A 12,603-nucleotide genomic window follows, 5' to 3' on the forward strand; every position below is an offset into this window, starting at 1 on the left:
GAGGTGTGTGTTCCCCGAATAAATGTGCGGGTTTTCCACGCAGCCTGCGCTGCGTCAGCTGGAATTGCACAGGTAGCGTTCAGCCTTGTGCGTGTGTATTTTTGTTGCGACTTTCCCTCTGGCACCCACAGCCTGGGTTCCTGTACACCTGAGTTAATGCGACATGCTGGACACGATGGTGAAAATTAGCCCTGACGTTGTTTGTCTTTGTTCTGTCATGATGTCTGCATGTAGCATAAGTTGCTGGCCAGGGAATGATAACAACTTCCTAGTGATGGTTGTTAGTCTGGAGCAATTTCAAACAGGCTGCATTTAAAAATGTGCCGCCTGTGAGAATGTTGATTTGCTGAAAATGAGGTCTTGACTTGGCGCTTAGTGCTGAAGTTTAATTTTTTTGAATTAGCTGAGCAGAAGCATGGTGTTCTGGACAGCTTTTTACTTCATTTCACAATTTTTTTCGGGAACTGTTGCTCAACTAGAGGTTTCCGTAAGAAGTGTTACATTACAGTACATAATCTTTCACTTTCTGAATGATTAAATGCAAATATTTAATCTTGGCAAGTATCTGTGGTGGTTTGGGAAAACTAATTGAGTTAGTCTAGCCAAGGAAGGTAGAGGGGGAGTAAACCGATTATTTCTGGTTTGTGTGTCTAGCATACAAGTCTTACTTTGTAAGAATCTCCCTTTTCTCTTTTCTTTTTTAAAAAAAATCATATATTTAGGGTATTGGTGAAACTCAATCTTGCTTTTAGAAGATTGAGGAGTCTGTAAGCTCGTTTAAAATGAATGTTAAAGTAGAACTACAGCTCTGGTAAATGAAATTAAATTTTCTAGGGGTAATCGTGTCTTGGCATTGAAATTGTTCAGTTATCAAAAATAGAACTTTGGAGTTTTTGTGGTTAACTTTTGGGGAAGGGGAAAATTGCATGGAGCCTTAAAGACAGAACAAAAAAGATTCAACTTCTCTACAGCTTTAAGAGCATGTGTGATGTGCATGCTTCCCTTATTCTAGAAACATTAGGGTCCAGCTGGATGAAGTACTTTCCTCAAGTTTATGAGCAGCTTCTGCTCCTTTGGAACAGGCTTTATCCAATAGCCTCTCATAAATAGTGAATTTCCTAGAAACTAGCACAAAAGATAAGATCTGTTTCTATAAGCAGTAAGCCAAAAGACAGTAGGACCATTTTTTAAAATACAGGCTTACTTAGAAAGGTTTTTCCAGTACTAAGGATGTTCATACGCTTGAGTTTTCATACTTTTTGTAGCAGTGTGGTTGCAGGTCCGCATTTCTGGTGAACAGCTTGTTCTATATGCTTTACTTGGATATAACACCAGTATGGAGCTTAATGGAATTTTGATATGCGTTAATGGCAATATTAGCAATTTTGTAGTTACATCGCCAGTTAATTATTAATTAGTAAAAGCATAAATATTGACATAGCCTGGCACATACTATAGGGCTCAGGTGAGTGTCGCTGATTCAGGTCAAGCATTAGGAACAGTGTAAATAACCTGGTCCTATTTAAGTTCTGTGCTTGAAAGGGAAAGTAGCAAGGTAAAGAGTAGAGCCTAGCTGGTGCTGGAGAATGAGGTTATCTCAGGAAGGTGTCTAACTAATCCTACTGTTCTGTATCACTCTTACAAAGGAATTGTGGGCACCACTGTTCAGAAGCCAGTCTGACAATTTTTAATCTACAGGGTTTTGAAGGGTTTACTAATTTCTAGGTAAATTCCTGTTGTAGTGTGTGATAGCTAGAGAAAACTGTCTTGTGACTCTTCTATAGAGGATGATGATATCCAGACCAAGCTGAATAATGATAATGGGGTTTGTTAATCTTGAGGGAGGTTTTAAAACTGGGAAATTTGCAGTATCACTTAAATATTCAACATCCCTTTTCAATTTCCATCATATTTCCTAGCAACTGAATTGGAGTTAGTTTTGCAAGTCATAGTAGGTTGAAATGCTTTTTATAACAGTGGCTGTAGAAATAGTTGCACTCATGGTCAAACACCAGTGGGTTGTGGAAAGGGAATAGCACAAGAGCCACTTAGTCAAAACCATCCTTAATTTTAAATATCTCCTGAAATGAAGACTTGTAGGAAGTCTTATTTCCATTCATTGTCCTTTACTCAACTTTGACCTTAGTTTTTAAATACAGTGTTGGCATGACCAAAAAGTTGGAGGCTAAAACGTTGCACAATTTATATTGGATTTAAAAAAAAAGTCCATGTAACCTTGTAACCTTGTTCAAACATAATGTTTGAGGTATTGGTGGTTTCCAAGTATCTTGCTGTCTGACAGAGGGTTCCAGTAGCTCAGGTTTGCTACATCTGTAGCGTGGATTTGAAGTATTTGTTCTGAAGTTTCCTGGAAAGAACTGTAATACTTCTTAAAAGGAAGGGGGAAGGACCAAAAAAGTCACAGAAATACTTTCTGTTTAAGTGCCTTAACGAAACATGATGCAGTTTTTGTGGACTGGTGTATTTCCAGTATAATTCTCTTCTGTGTTAAAAAGAAAATATTTGAATTAGACTTCTCTTAGATGTATTAAAAATTCAAATTCTTTTATGCTGACTCTCAAAAAAAACCCCAAAAATGAATCCCAGCCTGCACCGCATCCCAAATCCTGTAAAGATTTAGCACCTTTGAAGAAAGTTTAGGTTAAGCTTGCACAAAAAGTAAGAGTGGAGGTGTGGTTTAGAGGGCTGAGTTGTACTTGTCCCTTACCCTTGTGCTGTACCCTTGCTGGGTGTTCTTAGGGAAGAGCACAGGAAAGGCCCTGCATCTATTCCCTTATATATCAATTTTCTATATGAGTAATATTTGCTACTGCAGCACAAATCATGATATAAATTTTATGCCATACTAAAAGCAGCAAATCCTCTGCAAGCTAAAGCCATTTATGCCTTGGTTTAATTGAGGATAGCTAACAGGTAGGAGATGAATATGTATAAACAGTGAATGCATCAGCACTGTTCAACTGTTTGCAATCAACTATTTCTAACAGTGGTACTGACCAAGTAATTACTTCAAGTGAACGAGGTTCTGCTGTCCTTCAGTTCAGGCTTAGTCTATGCCTGGTCTGGAAGCTTGGCCTATGACTGATCTGGAAATACTCTGCTGATGCATGTATGCTTATAAAGTGCCCCCCACAGACTATAGAGTCAAAACTAAAATGTACAGTGAAGGCTATGTGAGGCAGTGATGCTGAGAGGTTTGATCTATAGCAGTCATTTTAGTAGCAGTCTATGATGCAGAAGTAGTCATTGGTAGTTCCCTAAAGAGCTCAGAATAGTACCAGGAGGAGATTGTGGAGGAGAAGTGGAAACAAAAGACTTCAGAAAGTGTTGGCCTTACTCTTCTAAATGGCATATTTTTACCTTTTCAAAGTGTACTTTCATATATTAGATACAGGGTTACTGTAGAGGCTGAAATAAAGTGAAATGGAAGTAAGCAATAATGGGGCAGGGAGGTGAAAGGAGGAGGAACTATGGTATAAAAATAGGATGTGAAGAGTAAGGAGGAGTGTTAGAAGTAAGTTAGCCAATTATGTCCTCACTAATTTTTACTGAAAAATTTTACTTTTTTTAATTTGGGTCAGAAAAAAATCATTAATACTAATCAAATTATTTCAATTTAGCCGTCTGAAATAGAAGTGGACAAGCAGTGTGTTGTATAAGTTGTATGTACATATATGCAAATGAAAAAGTCCCAAGAGGAAAACCCCACTTTTTTTGTGTGCAAGCATTATGCAAACGAAGAGGAGGGCATTGCGGGCTGGACTGTTGAGTTTTGAGTTTGTCTTGAGCTTCAGAAGCAACTTGTAGGCTTAAGGAATTATTTTACAACCAAGATCGGGGTCTGGTCCAGCACTGGTAGCTTCTGTATGTCAGCAAGTCTGCATGATATTTTGACTGCAAAATTACAGTGAAAGCTGTCCAGATCTTGCAAGTACAAAGGTAATCAGGCTGAGCACAGTGCTGTCCGTTAAATCCCGGTACAGGAGCAGTGTTCTAACAAATTGTACAACTTCATGGTCACCTTGTAGGCTGAACTCCTGTTGAAGTGAGATTTCATTATGTGGCGTGCCAGGGGCAAACCCTTCTGTGAGTACTTTTCTCATAATACCTAGCACATCAGGTGACTCTCCCTGACTCAGTATGCTCCAGCCTTTAGATGCAGTTATTTAATAATTTTGGGCCAAAAGATGGGGAAGGGGTTTTGAGATATGTCTGTTCTATGTTACAAAAAGGTGTTTTGAGCTGACTTTGGAATCCTGAAGCAGTAGTTACCTTAGCATATCACTGCACTTAGCTGATTTACTGTGATTATCGGAGGGGATACCCTAACGTTGTTTTATATTGCTTTGCTAGCTAACCTAGCTAGGAAACTGTCACAGCAATATGTGTTAGTTGATAGATGTATTTGTAGCTGAAGTGGTAGCAGTACATTCACACTTTTTTTTTGTTTTTTTCTGTGGGGTACACGATGAATGTTTTGTTAACTGGATGTAGAGATTTACTAGATGAGGAAGGTATTAGTCAGTGCTACCTCTCCTTTAAACCTTTCCAGTGTGGTGTAGATCATCTGCAAACAGCAGTTACAGCCTGCAGTTGCAGTCTGTGCACGTCATCCACTCAGTGTTTATAATTTGCAGCATGGCTGGGTCCAGTTCTCTTACCTACAGGACATTTTTGCTGGCCAGAGAAAAAAAGAATGTCAAATGTTCTAAGTTACAATTAAAGTTTATTTTTAAATGTAGCAAAAAATGTTAGAAACAATTCCCACCTGTCTTTCCCTCCACCACAGCATGAATTCAAAATTTTAATTTGGGTACAGAATGGCTTCAAAGCCAAACTGAGGTTGACATGTGTGTCCAGACATGGCTGGGTAAAAGCAGGCCACTTCTGTCAGTCTTGCTTGATGCACTTTGACATTTTCAGTGACAGATTTTGGGTTTGAAGCTCAATATTGGAATATTTGCTGCTTTCATTTGCCATTTGAACATTCTGTTTGGGGGACTTCTTTTAAAAAGTTGTTGTGTAATAAGTAGTCGTACAAAAAATACGGACTAGCTGCTGTCCTGACTGTGTTTTGAATGAAGTAATATTTACATTTTTTAGTGTTTACCTTGGCTTCCCTCCCCATGATGTGCTATAAATTGTTTTCTTCATCCTTCCCTGCAAACATAGTTGTACTTCAGAAAGATTTGTCTCTGTCAGGAATCCCATGGGATACTTGAACATCACTTTCTTGAATTTTTGCAGTCAGGGTTGAATATTGTGGGGTTTTGCTGTGGCACAACTATAAGGAACACTTAAGCAGCCTGTGCTTTGTTAGACTCTCTTATTAAATGGCTTGATTTTATTGAGACTAAAAACAGCAATGAAGCACAAACAAATGGAAGACTTGGTGAGTGGTGGTGGAAAGTATAGAAGATGTAGAAAATGCCTGATCTCTCCCTCAGGGTGAAGTTTGTTCCTTCCTGCCTTCTCTCTGCCAGTTATTCTGCTTCCTCCTCAAAGCTTTGATGCTCTAGATGGCTAGTCCTTGCTCACTGACTGCAGCGATCCCACTGAATCTAGATTAGCCTCTGAATTCAAGCCTAATTTTTCTTTCTTCCTACATTGCTGAACAGATCTGCTTGTCCCTTAGTTCTTGGCCAGCACTCCTGTTTTCTGCTCCCAAACTCAGTCTTGTGTTCTGTCCCTGCGCTCTTACCCAGCACTTTTCTGTTTCCTGGGCACCTCTTACAGATCCTTTGTTGCCAAGTTTTCTGAGCTCTCTTGATTTATCTCCTCTGCTGTTTGAGAGTACGTTAGCCAGGAGTTGGTACAGATAATTGTGAATGGGCCTGCAAAAAACTCAACAGCAGTTCCATTTTAGTGGTGTAGAGGCAGAACATTGTTGGGGTTTTTCATGGTTTGTTTTTTTTGTATGCCAATATGTTTCTTCGCACTAGTACTACTATTGATGCAGCACCAAAGGGAGATTAGTGGAGGCTAGTGGCTTCTTGTTAACTACTGTGTTGTCCAACATTATGGAGTGCAGATGTATGCAATAGGGTCTAAAAAGTAATGGAGTTGATCACTTTAGCCCTGCTTGTTAGCAACTTTGTTGCAGTCATTTGTTTAACTGTAGTAGTAAGAAATGTGAAGAAAAAGTATAGGCAATGTCCTACTGAAAAATAAAAATGCGAGGAGAGGTTCTGGTTGTATTGGGGTAATAATGTAGAACCTTTCAACCTTTTTTGTTGACCAAATAGATCTTTTACTTGATAGATGGAGGACAACAATCTAGTTGTAAATATGTTCTACAAGCTGCAACTACTACGAAATAGAGCACAAGTAGAGTGGCAGCGGTTCTCTATGTTCTTTGTTATGCATAAATGTATATTTCTTTTTCTTTCCTTTAACTCTTCTCATTGTCTTTCCAGATAGTTGATTAGGACAGATGGTTTTTGCAGTGTCCATGGAGAAATTATTCATGTGTTAATGCTGCTTATTTCTTAGGCGTTTTGTAGCTGTGCTTGAGGTCTGCAGGTAATTCCTAAAATTACAATCTCTGACACTCCTGGAAAGTTTGTATTACAGATCAGGTCATTGGACAAAAATATGTAGTGCTGCTGCTGCATACTGTCTTTGTAGTCTTGTGTAAAAATGTTCCAAGTCAGTTATCGGCCCATAAGTGTCTTTAACTGGTCCCAGTCCATAGTGCTGTACGGGTTAGAAGGACTTGCACCAGGGGCTGGATTTGCTCTCTGAGGTGTCACCCCCACCCCCCCCTTGCTGTAGTAGTAATGAACTAACAGTGCTAATTGCTTCTGCATGATCTGAGATAAGTTGTCTTGTACGTTGGAGTTATGAACACAACCTTGAACTTTGTGCCCCAAAAATATAATTCTGATAATCTAGTGTAGGGGTTTTTCCCCAAATTTTTCCACTTCAGGAATGTAAGCAAATGTTTCATGGTTTGCATAAACCCTCCTGAGATGTGTTTCTTCCCAGCCTTGCTTATGTTACACTTTGTTTTCTGAAGTCTTCTCACAGTAATCTTCTAAGAGTGTTCTCCAAGTCTTGGCAAAGAGAAGCCTCATTTAGACAATTTTTTTTTTTTTTTTAGTACAGCCTTGCTGATGCTAACGAGTCATTCTGGGAGATTGCAGTCTGAGACTCTCTCCAGTGAGGTATTGTCCTCAGTCCCATGGTGGAAAACTGTTGCTTCAAAATGCTTAACTGTAGCACAGGCTGCCTGGCTTGCTCATGCCTCTGTGTAAAACACAAACTCAAGCTGTCTGTGGTGATACCAATGCTTAAAAGTGGTCATACTAGTATTTACGAGCTGAGTATACCATAACTGAAGAAAAGCAGTGAATTGTGGCCATAAACAGCAAGGAGACTGTAACTGCAAGAAGGGGGAATTGGAGTAAGATGGCTAGATGGAAGAGCATATGTGTATTGCTGATTGTGGAGCGAGGAGGCTCTGCTTAAACACCTGGATTTTGCAAAGAGGAAGACTGTTTTAAAGTAGGCTTTGAAAGGTTATTGAGCTAAAAGAGCACTTTCATAGCTGGTTAACACCTTCTATGAATAGACATGGAAGGTATTTATTATTAGAAAATAATTGAAGAGTTGAAATAATTTGAAGTGCCTGGCTCAGCCATTCTTTGATTTTGTTTCTTTAAGGTAATAAATGTGTTATGTTGTTTACATTCTTAAAATATCAATGCAGCGTAAAACTTGATATTTTGTTTCTTAAGTTTAAAAGGTGGTTTCATATACTTTTCTTAACAGTTGTGACACATAACCTTGTCTTAGCGAGTCCTGCAACAATTCACAATGTTCATTTAACGTGCCTGGTGCAGGGAGTGTGCAGTAAGGAAGTTTTGACAAATATGTTCTTGTTGTAATTTTTGGTTTTACTGTTTCTATAGGGGATGAAACTTTAACAAGAAGTCTATGTTAAAGCCTGGCTAACAGCAAGAGAGGCAAAGTGTAGAAGCAATGCCCTGATGAAAAGGTAGGGAACACATTGAAAGAGTTTTCATAAGGCTTGTGTTCTGACTTGAGAGAATTCCTGTGATGTTTGAGGTGCTTCAGCTTTTTTCCAGGATCGTTTACTTGCTATGAAGAAAATACTGGGAGGGAAAAGGACTTATCGGTCACTTTTGCCAGGCAACTTTGGAGGTACAGGGATGGGGTGAAGGTGAAGGTTTTTCCCTGGGTAACTGCATTTGTTCACATGTTCTGTAGACTATTGAGCTGTCATGTGATTTGTGCAGTGTCATGGCTGAGAAATGGTTCTGAGTAGCCATAGCAGGACTGACTGATCCAGTTAACTTCATTTTGTTCTTGCATGACTAGCCGCCACATTTCTGTGTGGTGGCAGCGTACTTCAGCGGGATAATGCAGCAGCACGCCTATGAGACTGAAGTGCTGCAGGCTGTCAGAACTTTACCGGCAATTTTTAAAAATTGGTCACTGATTTGTCTGTCTTTTCATCCACTCTTCATGTACCTTCAAAGGAAAGATGTTCTTGGAATGTGATTATATGATGAATGCTTAAAAAATCACATTTTTTTAATAAAGCTTTGACCTGTTTCAAAAAAGGCATGTTGCAGAGCCCTGCACTGGTTTCCAACCTATACTAGGAGACATTCATTCCTTGTTTACAAATGGAACATCTCTTTGGAGTCAGGCTAACAAAGTAAACTGTCACCTGCTTTAGACCTAATAAGGAACTCAAATTACTAAGCTATTTAATATTCTCAAAGGAAAATGCAGGAAAGAAAGGGAATGAAGACAAGGAAGATTAAAAGATTATAAGGCAGTTGTGTTTGTGTCTGCCAGAGGTGGACTAGCAAAACTTTTCTAATGGAGTTGAATGCTTCGTACTGCTGTCTTTCACATGGCATGTATCTCTTGCACATGCAAAAAGCAATACAAGTAACCCCTTTTTGCTATCTAGGAAAGTTTGCTCCTGGAAAGACACTGACATTGCTAGAGCAGTTCTTCTGGTCTGCAGCCTACTTACAAGTTACCTCTACGAAAGTCTGTGGGTAGGAGCAGGTTATATAAATTTTATAAGCATTTTTTTCCTTGGAAATGGGGTAGTGCATCTACAGTAAACTCTGTACTTCATGAAGCAACATGCCTGTTGCTGCTGCACAGGTAGAATATATGGCACATCTGCATTAGTTCTGGTCATGTGGTGAGGAAAAAGCTGATGTGTACCTCCCTTTTACAGTATTTGAATGAAAAATGTGATATGTTCAAAAAGCTTGGACACTGATTTAGTCGTTTTTATCCAAAAGTATGTGAACTGGTATAAAACCATGCCTTTCAGTTTTTGTTTGCTTTATATGTGAGACTTGTGGATAGCTTACAGCAAATAGAAAAAACTTTGTTGGAAGCAAAGTAACTTAGTGTATGTGCTGCTCTTTCTGAATTTAGTTGTGAGGTCTAAGTCCCACTGGTATTTTATTTATCACAAAAGGGTCAGCCACATGGAACTCCTGTAAACATCTTCATCTTTCTTATAATAGCAGATTGTTTTGCACTTTGCGGCAGACTAGTTCTCATTTAACACTAGCAATAGATCTGTAGTGTTAGATCAAAAAGCTAATTTTTCAGATTAATCTCTTGCACAGTTGCTAAAATGCCAGCATCTATGAATTAAGTAGCAGTGACAGTTAGTGAAAATTATTAATTAGTATTTCATAAATGTTTATGAAGAAATACAATGATATTAAAAAAATAAATTGAATAAACAATGAAAATGAGTTTACCCTTTGTCTTTCAAGCTAATAGATTGTGGATCCGTGGCAGGATTATCTGATTGTTTCCCCTGTTCCCATATTTTTAGAAATGGCAAAAAGCCCTCTTTCCTCCCACATTTATATAGTCTGCATGTGTGTTTTTTAATATGTTCTTGCAAGTCAGTGTGCTATTTGTAGGGATATTTTGTTTCTCACTGATGTTATAGCGTTTAATTTATAGTGGCATTAATTCTATGCAGTCCATTAAAAATGATTGCCAAAGACCTTATGTTGCACTTGTTTCCTGGGCCTTTTGTAAGAGGTTATATTTATGATCCCATGGCATTGGCTTCAAAGTGCAGCCTTTCATCCCCAGATGACTGAAGCGTAGAGAAGCAATAGTAGCTGCTTCTCAGTGTGGCACCATTACTGCTGCTGAGTTTCACCTGGGACCTGCTGCTTCATGCAACACTCATGTGGTGGGACTTTTGTTTCCGTTGTGGTTTTGTTTTTTGTTTCTGTTTTGTGATTCCCTGCCCCAGAAGTTGACTTGCAGTACTGTGCGATGTATATAATTATAACATGCTTTGGAATACCCTCATGGTAAGAGTTTCTACAGAAATTATTCAGATTAGTCAGATTATGTGAAATTGTTTTTCACAGAATGATTATTTGTCAAAGAATTAGCTCACATTATATACCTTCTTTCTGGGGTCTGTTAACATAAATTTTGCATACACCTGCTCTTAGAGTAAACAGATTTTGAAAATTTGAGTATCACAGTAGCTCTAGTAAAGTCTAAGTCGGCTTGAATAAAATACCACTGAGTTGTTTTGGTATCTTCTGCGCTTTATCCCGTTTTTGGCTGCAAGCCTTTGTATTAGAAGGCAAGAGATCTGAAGGGATGATGCATCATCAGCTAGATGCATCATAGGGTTTTTCCTCCCTTCTGTAAAAGCTGCATTAAATTATGGAAGTCTGGCTGACTTGTGTACTACTTGCTATAACCTTAGGAAGTAAATTTGTGTGATAGCAGGTGTTTGTATGTAGGGGATTCTAATTTTAACTAGCTCTAAATGAGGAGAGCTTGTCCCAGTTTTTCTTGAAAGTGCTTTTGGGAATAAATGAATGTTTGAATTTAAGACTTTTTGTATAAACTCAATATGAAATAATTAATAGTGAGGCTTAAATTGTGAGATCGGTGTGATTCTTCGGTAAAATGTATATATGTCTTTCTGTTTATTTGTAGTGCTGTCTTGGCTAATTAAACTGGAATAGCGTGCTGCATTTAGCACTGAAGTTATAAGGCTTATTTGCAATTTTAACAAGTCATAGTTTGTATAATTTCTGGTTACTAAAATAGTGTTTTCTTTTCAACTTAAAAGGCATTGTGAAGCACTCCAGAAATTGGTGTAGTTTTGTGAAGTAATGCTAATGAGAAAAGGAACAAAACAAAACTTAATATTTTTCTACCAGACTCATTAAGGCAAAGTTCAGTTTTGTAGTGTTTGTGCTGCTTTGTACTGAGCCTGTGATTATGGGGTATTTTCATACACAAGAGTGCAAGACTTAGCCAGCTTTCAGTCTACCTTCTCTAGTCTTTTAATGGAAGACTTTTTCACCAGAGCTAATGATGGGGTAATCATTGAGTTTAAATTGCTTGGTTGGTAGCTTTTACTTAGCCAGCCCTTTCTTCCTCAGCAGTTCTTGAGGAATTTTTGGGGGTTTACATTTATTTTTTTACATATATGTATCTATAAAAACCCTCTTATCTTCTGAGCAGTCTTTGACCATAGCTCTTTTCTGATCTATGTTATGAAGTATTCATTTTTTTCTTTCTACACTTCTTGATGCACTTCCAAATGATACTTTTTAAAAGCAACTGCTTACACTCTGATGTATATATTTATTTTTTTAACTTATTTGCTTGCCTGGTGTATTGTAGCTTTTAAAATATTGTTACAGCTTATCTATTGGTTTAGAGTGAGTGCTGGTTGATAAAGATAGAAAGTTTTCATGACAGTTAAAATGTATATATTGTAGTTAAGTTTTACAGAGTATTGTTAATGTTACAAAATATTTAGAACTTCAATTGTGTTAGCTAAAAGATGTTAGTGTTTGGTCTTATGTTGGAGTTTAAAGATGATTCATGAAACTTCTTTACCTCTCCATGCATTTGTTGCTATCCTGTCCTGGATTTGCTGAAGCCAGATGTACAGTGAAATAATAGGCAGCATATGTAGTGGTTGAATTTGTGTCACTGGATATATCAGTCAAGGAGAAGCTTGAGTTTGTAGTTATTACTCTTGTATACTGCTAATTGAGTAACATATTCCAGATGTTTTTGAAATAATGGAATTTAGGTTAAATTAAGCTTAGTTTTGTAACTAAACTCACTCTTCTCTCAGAAAACAAACTGAACAGTTATTTACAAACTGTTACACTGCTGTATACTGATGATTGTTTCCCAGTTAATCATGTGTTCTAAAGTGTCCCATATTGCTTATTAACCATACAGAAAGAAATAAAGGTTGGATAGTTTGGGGTTTTTTCGTGATGTTTTCTTGAATGATGTAATTAACCTTAAAATAAAAACTGTTACTCATTTCCTTGTGATTTTAGAAGCTAGTCAAGTCAGTTATTCCAGCAAAATACAACCAACCTACAAAATACGAGCAAGAAGATGGAATTACCTTTCTTGCACTGGTGGATGAGGTTGATAGTGGTGATCAGGCACAGACTGGCATTCTTGCTTCTTGAACAGGTGCTGGAAATCTGAGGTCAGCTTGGAACATTTTTGATTAAATGCACAGTGTCAGCGTAGGACGTGATTCCCCTAATTACC

Source organism: Phaethon lepturus, unplaced genomic scaffold, assembly GCF_000687285.1.
Source record: "Phaethon lepturus isolate BGI_N335 unplaced genomic scaffold, ASM68728v1 scaffold57656, whole genome shotgun sequence".
NCBI lineage: Eukaryota > Metazoa > Chordata > Aves > Phaethontiformes > Phaethontidae > Phaethon > Phaethon lepturus.